Source organism: Hyla sarda, chromosome 4, assembly GCF_029499605.1.
Source record: "Hyla sarda isolate aHylSar1 chromosome 4, aHylSar1.hap1, whole genome shotgun sequence".
Classification (NCBI taxonomy): domain Eukaryota; kingdom Metazoa; phylum Chordata; class Amphibia; order Anura; family Hylidae; genus Hyla; species Hyla sarda.
This window is the reverse complement of record NC_079192.1, coordinates 50,261,682-50,268,788: the sequence shown is the minus strand read 5'-3', so window position 1 is coordinate 50,268,788 and position 7,107 is coordinate 50,261,682.

The following is a 7,107-nucleotide window of genomic DNA, read 5'->3' as shown; positions in this document are numbered from 1 at the left end:
CCACAGTTTGGAGATCACTGTGCAGTTGTCTCTAAACTGTGGCCCTTCAGATCTTGCAAAACTACAACTCCCAGCATGCCCAAACAGCTGTCTCGGCATACTGGGAGTTGTAGTTGCATACCTCCAGCTGTTGCATAACTACATCTCCCAGCATGCCTTTCGACGATCAGTACATGCGGGGAGTTGTAGTTTTGAAACAGCCGGAGGCACACTTGTTGGAAAATACTAGTTAGGTTAAAGAACCTAACTGAAGGTTTTCCAACCAGTGTGCCTCCAACTGTTGCAAAAGTACAACTCCCAGCATGCACGATCTGTCAGTGCATGCTGGGAGTTGTAGTTTTGAAACAGCTGGAGGTTTGTCCCCCCCATGTGAATGTACAGGGTACACTCACATGGGCGGGTTTACAGTGAGTTTCCTGCTTCAAGTTTGAGCTGCGGCAAGCTCCTTGCAGGAAACTCACCGTAAACCCCTGCCAGTGCCAAAGTACCCTAAAAACATTACACTACACTACCACAAAATAAAGGGTAAAACACTACATATACACCCCGTTACACTCACTTACCCCCCCCCCCCAATGAAAAACGTATCGTACGGCAGTGTTTCCAAAATGGAGCCCCAAGCTGTTGCAAAACAACAACTCCCAGCATTTCCGTACAGCCACTGACTGTCCAGGCATGTCGGGAGTTTAGCAACAGCTGGAGGCTGTTTTGTTTGGGAATCACTGGTATAGAATACCTCTATGTCCACCCCTATTTAGGGTCTACACGAGCCTGTTAGTGTAAATGTTCTTCTGAGCATTGTAGTGCGCCGGCAGAGCACTTGACGTCCACACATGGGGTATTTCCATACTCAGAAGAAATGGGGTTGCAAACTTTGGGGGGCATTTTCTCCTATTACCCCTTGTAAAAATGTAATATTTGGGGAAAAAACTGCATTTTAGTAAAAAAAAATTATTGTTTTCTTTTACGCAACCGACAAAAAGTCGTCAAACACCTGTGGGGTGTTAAGGCTCACTGTACCCATTGTTACGTTCCTTGAGGGGTGTAGTTTCCAAAATAGTATGCCATGGGGGGGGTTGCTGTTTTGGCACAATAGGGGCTTCCTAAATGCCATGTGCCCCCCAAAAAACATTTCAGCAAAATTCACTCTCCAAAATCTCATTGTTGCTCCTTCCCTTCTGAGCCCTCTACTGCGCACACTTCACATACACATATGAAGTATTTCTTTATTCTAGAGAATCTGGGTTACAAATTTCTGTGGGCTTTTTCTCCTATTACCCCTTGTAAAAATTCAAAAACTGGGTCTACAAGAACATGCGAGTGTAAAAAATGAAGATTTAGAATTTTCTCCTTCACTTTGCTGCTATTCATGTAAAACACCTAAAGGATTAACAAACTTTCTGAATGTCATTTTTAATACTTTGAGGGGTGCAGTTTGTATAATGGGGTCATTTGTGGGGTATTTCTAATAGGAAGGCCCTTCAAATCCACTTCAAAACTGAACTGGTCCTTGAAAAATGCTGATTTTGAAAATTTTGTGAAAAATTTGACAATTGCTGCTGGACTTTGAAGCCCTCTGATGTTTTCCAAAAGTAAAAACATGTCAACTTTATGATGCAAATATAAAGTAGACATATTGTATATGTGAATTAATATAACATTTATTTGGAATGTCGATTTTCCATAGAAAAATTCAAAATTTTCAAATTTTTCATGAAATTTTGGAATTTTTCACCAAGAAATTATGCAAGTATCAATAAAAATTTACAACTATGTTAAAGTAGAATATGTCACAAAAAACAATCTCGGAATCAAATTCATAAGTAAAAGCATCCCAGAGTTATTAATGCTTAAAGTGACAGTGGTCAAATGTTCCAAAAAATGCTCTGGTCCTTAAGATGAAAATGGGCTTGGTTCTTAAGGGGTTAAAGATTACTTGGCTGCCACACCATTCACTGTCTATATGGATAATAATCCATTGGCCCACCTGAACACCGCCAAACTGGGTGCCATTGAGCGGTGTTGGGCTTAAAGGTTCGCCAATTACTACTTCACTAGAGATGAGCGAAGTTACAGTCATTCGATTCATCACAAACTTTTCGGCGGTTGTTGACTTTAGCCTGCATAAATTAGTTCAGGTTTCAGGTGCTCCAGTTGGGCTGGAAAAGGTGGATACAGTCCTCGGAGAGAGTCTCCAGCCTCCCGGAGCACCTGAAAGCTGAACTAATTTATGCAGGCTAAAGTCAGCAACTGCCGAGCCGAGACGTTCGTGACTAATCAAATCACTGTAACTTCGCTCATCTCTAGACTTAACTATCAAGTACAGAAGCGGCAAGTCGAATGTCAACGCCGATGTACTATCTTGAATGGCCCCGGCGAAGAGCCACCTGTCGAAGATGAGTGGGAAGATGTGGAGATGCCCCCATTCTACCAGAGGTTTGTGAGTCAGAATGCTGTGACCACCCTCGAAGAGAGTGAACCCAGGTCCGAGAAGGTCCAGGAAGACCTTTATACCTGGAAGACTCTGCAAGACGAAAGTCGAGTCATGGGGAATCTGTTGGACTACCTGCTGATGAAAAACCTACCAACCTGTCTACACCGAGCTCAGAGTGACTACGAGTTGAAGCGTCTATGGCGTCAAAGGAAGCATCTGTTCGTACACAAGGGACTGTTGTACCGAAACTCTTTGGATCCGGTTTCCGGTGAATGACTTGATCAGATCCTGGTTCCCCGAAGGGACGTGGCGATGGTCCTCAATGCCTACCACGATCAGTCGGACACTATGGAGTTCACAAGACCGAAGCTACTGTCAGGTGATAGTTTTACTGGATTGGGATGTGGAGCGGCATTGAGAAATGGTGCATTGAGAGTGCCGTCTGCAACGTCACCAAGAACAGACGCAAGGACGCCAGAGCACCCCTCCATTCCATCCAGAGCGAAAGTCCTAATCAGTTGGTTGCGCTAGACCATGTCTTCCAGTTGTCTCCTACCCAGACCGGGTACACTTATGCTCTCACCATGGTTGATCACTATTCCAAGTTGGTTGTCGTCATGCCAGTTAAAGATCTCATAGCCAAAACCACGGGCCAGATGTTCTACTCCCATTGGGTGCAAATCCTAGGATGTCCGGAGTCTGTCCTCACTGACCGAGGAAAGGCCTTCGAGGCCAAACTCTATCAGGAGCTGTGTCAATGTCATGCCTGCAAGAAACTCTGGACGACTGCTTATCATCCTCAAGGGAATGGGCTCTGTGAGCGAATTAATCAAGTCTTCATTCACATGCTGCAAGCCGGTTGTTACCCGAACTGTTAGAAATCTATAACAACACCGTGCACTGTTCCACTGGATACACCCTGTTCTATTTGATGATGGGCCGACACAGCCAGCTGCCAAAGGATTGGACGTTTGGACTTCAAGCTCCGTTCAATAACTCTCCACTAGTTTCCATGGAGTGGGCCTCCGACCACCAGAGAAGGATCCAGGAAGCCAAAGAGATTGTCAACAGAAAGATGGGTGAGGCCCAACAGAGGCAACAAGACTACAACTGTCATGCCTCTGCCAAACCTCTCCAGATAGGTGACAAGGTCTGGCAGTGGAAGTTTCCGAGGACCCAGAAGCTGGACTCCATCTGGGAAATGGAGCCCTACACGGTGACCGCCGTACCCTATCCAGACTCAGACGTGTATGCAATCCAGAAGTCAGGGTACAAAGCGCAAGTCCTTTATCGTAACCAAATCAAGCTTTGTCACAAAGAAGATCTGCCTGTGCTCCCCGTGCCTTCCTCACAAACAGTCAGACCTGTGAGTGAGTATGTGCCCGGAGAGGCAATTCACCCATCCATGTCCCCATGTTCCCTCCTGGCCGAGCTGCAATCTTCGGTCTCATGCCAACTTGTGGGGCGGTACAACCAACTCTAGTCACCACACCAGCTCAAGTCTTGTCACCGTTGGCACCAGAATATACTCCAGTCTCCAGACCACCTGCCTCAACCATGTCTGTACCCACAAGTCCAAGTCCTGCCAGTCCGGAGTTACAACCTACTTCGGCCACCGAAGAGGAAGAACCTGTTGTAAGTCCAGCTGAGTCAAGAGCTCATGAAGAAGTTGGGGTTCTTGAGTCCCAAGAGATGGTGCTGCATAGGTCCCAACGGTCCATGCAAGGGCAGTTACAAACCAGATATAAAGACTAAGCATCTCATACAATGTACCCTATACAGTAAAGTACTAAACATAATGTACACATAAAAAGTACACATAGTTATGTACACGTTCAAGTAATGTACACCTCAAGTCACATTCAGTAGTACTGTATAACTCAAAATTACACAGTCTACTTCAATGTCATATGTCAAATGTCTAATGTCATATGTCTTTGTGTTCGTGCACAGGATACTTTACTGGCCAGAAGGTAACAGAAATGTCTAGCATAAACTTAATACAGTGTTCTGGGGAAAAGTGTTTTAAATGCCAAGGGACCCCAGTAGCCAAGGCATTGGGCAGAGAGCCTCAGGCAACCCAATCCGCAAATGTCTAGTATAAAGTATTAAGTCTAGTCATGTATAGTATATTACATGTATAGTCAAAATGTTGTGTTATGTCTAGTCAATTATTATGCATAGTCAAGCATCATCAAATGCATAGTTATAGGACCTGAAGTAAAGTTATCGGTACTAGACATAGTCCTTATTAATCCGGTTCTCAGTTAAGCGACAAAAATCAGAGCATAGTATGATATTAGCGTATCGGCGCACAGGAACAAATGAAAAATACGTTAGAACTTACTCTGAATGTATTAGTTAGCCGTATCCCCAATGTAAGGGGCCGGTGACTACTGGAACTGAACTGCAGATAATTGTTCTTGCTGTATGAGTGCAGCGCTCGTGTCTATTCTGTGGTCCGGGGATTCCTTTCAACTTATAATCGAAGTACGTGATATCATGGATGTCCGCAGCCTCCCCCTACGGTGTACTGAGGAAGCTGACTGAAATAGACATCCACGATGGTTCCGGGGAACAATAGAAAGTTCACCTCAACATGGAGGTATTGACAGCGGCTACACACACCGGGAGGATCGCTACGGACGGAAAACTTCTCACCGGTGTGGCGCGCTGATTAGCAAACAGTTTGCAGTATTGCCTAAGCACTACTTAGTGACGTCACTATTGTTGTAGGGCTCAGAGGCCGGGTCAGATCCAATGCATTTTGGATAGTTCGCTATCCTTCCTCAGGGATCCCTGAGGAAGGATAGCGAACTATCCGAAATGCATTCACCGTAGCTCACCACAGTTAGATAGATATGAGATAGATAGACAGACAGACAGATAGATATGAGCTAGATAGATATGAAATAAATAAATTATAGATAAATAGATAGGGTTTGAGGTATTTACATAGATATAAGGAAGATCAATATGGAATAGATAGATAGATAGATAAATAGATAGATAAATAGATAGATAGATAGATAGATAGATAGATGAATAGATAGATTAATTTATAGATAGATAGATAGATATGAGATAGAAAGATAGATAGATAAATAGATAGATGATAGATAGATAGAGATAGATAGATATGAGATAGATAGATATGAGATAGAAAGATAGATAGATGATAGATAGATGATAGATAGATATGAGATAGATATATAGATAGATAGATCAAGGTTTTAGGTATAGCAGGATGTGGCACCAAACTACTTTTACAAGTGCCCATTTTTGACTCCATCATCCAACACTTTTGGACTGGTGATTTGCCATCAGTCCCTCCTAGGCTCTCATTGTACCATCCTTTTCTCAGGGACAATCCTCAGTATAGTACTTTGGGCCTACCACTTATCAGCACTGTGGTCTGCACTTATACTTATTTCTCCACATGATCAGGCTTCCTCATTACTTTCTTCACCTTCTTCAGATTTCACTATGTAAGGGACATGGCTATTATTAGGTATTAAGGGAAGGATTACAATACCTGTCTGTTTAGGTAGAGAGTCTACAAACACCCAACACTAGGAAATGTAGAAGCGTAGTCTGGCTGAGACTGGAACAAGGCCCCGGGCCTATCACATGCTACATCAATCTTGTTTTCTTCATTTTCCTGCGGAGATTGGAAGTGCGCCATCCCATTAGTCTTGGCCTCTGACAACTTGTCACCTTGAAAATACCATTAAAAATCCTAGTAAATACTATACAGATACTCATGTCTGTCTCCATTCATCTATCACTGGTTAAATGAATTCTCCATATTATCTAATAAAGTCCTATCTCTGACAACTTTAAGAATGTGGCACAGTGAATCATGTAAAATATTTGGACATAAATTGTGCCTGTTTTACTTACCAATACCCTCTTCACTGGCCTTGGGAAAGCTGGATGACATCTTGCCCCCACAGCAGTTGGTTAAAGTCCTCGCTGAGGGATGATGTCACCCTGTTTCCTGGACACTGGATAGTTATATAGTGACACATATAAACCTTACTGTAAATTTACTTGTCACCATACAACTATTTTGTGTCTAGGAAAGCTGGGTGACATCCCATCTCCCACCTTAATTGTCCCTCAGCTGTTCCTATGTTCCTAAATACATGAAACCTGTACTTTACTGAGCCACGGTTAGAAAGACTATTCCAATGTCTGTGACCAGACGATATAGTCTAGTAGGAAAAAGGAAAAATGTTAAAGTGTACCTGTCAGATCCCTCAAAAAACTACCACTGTTCTACTGTAATTGTATATTATCCCCTATGTTATGTATATAAGAATGTTGTATCTTTAAGAAAGGTTAACATGTGATCACTAGTTGTCATGTGAGTTGTCATGTGATTGTTACCCAGGAGGTATCAGTGACCAGGTGACTTAAGGGTGACCAATGGGACCCCACCAGAGTCTCCCACATAAAATCCCTGGGAGGAGTCTCTTCTCTCTCTTGGTTCCTGAGTTTTTGCTGAGGTGCAGTCGTGTCTGTCACGATTCGGCTGGCAGGAGGTGGATCCTCTGTGCCAGAGAGGGATAGGCGTGGACCGTGCTAGTGGACCGGTTCTAAGTTACTACTGGTATTCACCAGAGCCCGCCGCAAAGCGGGATGGTCTTGCAGCGGCGGTAGTAACCAGG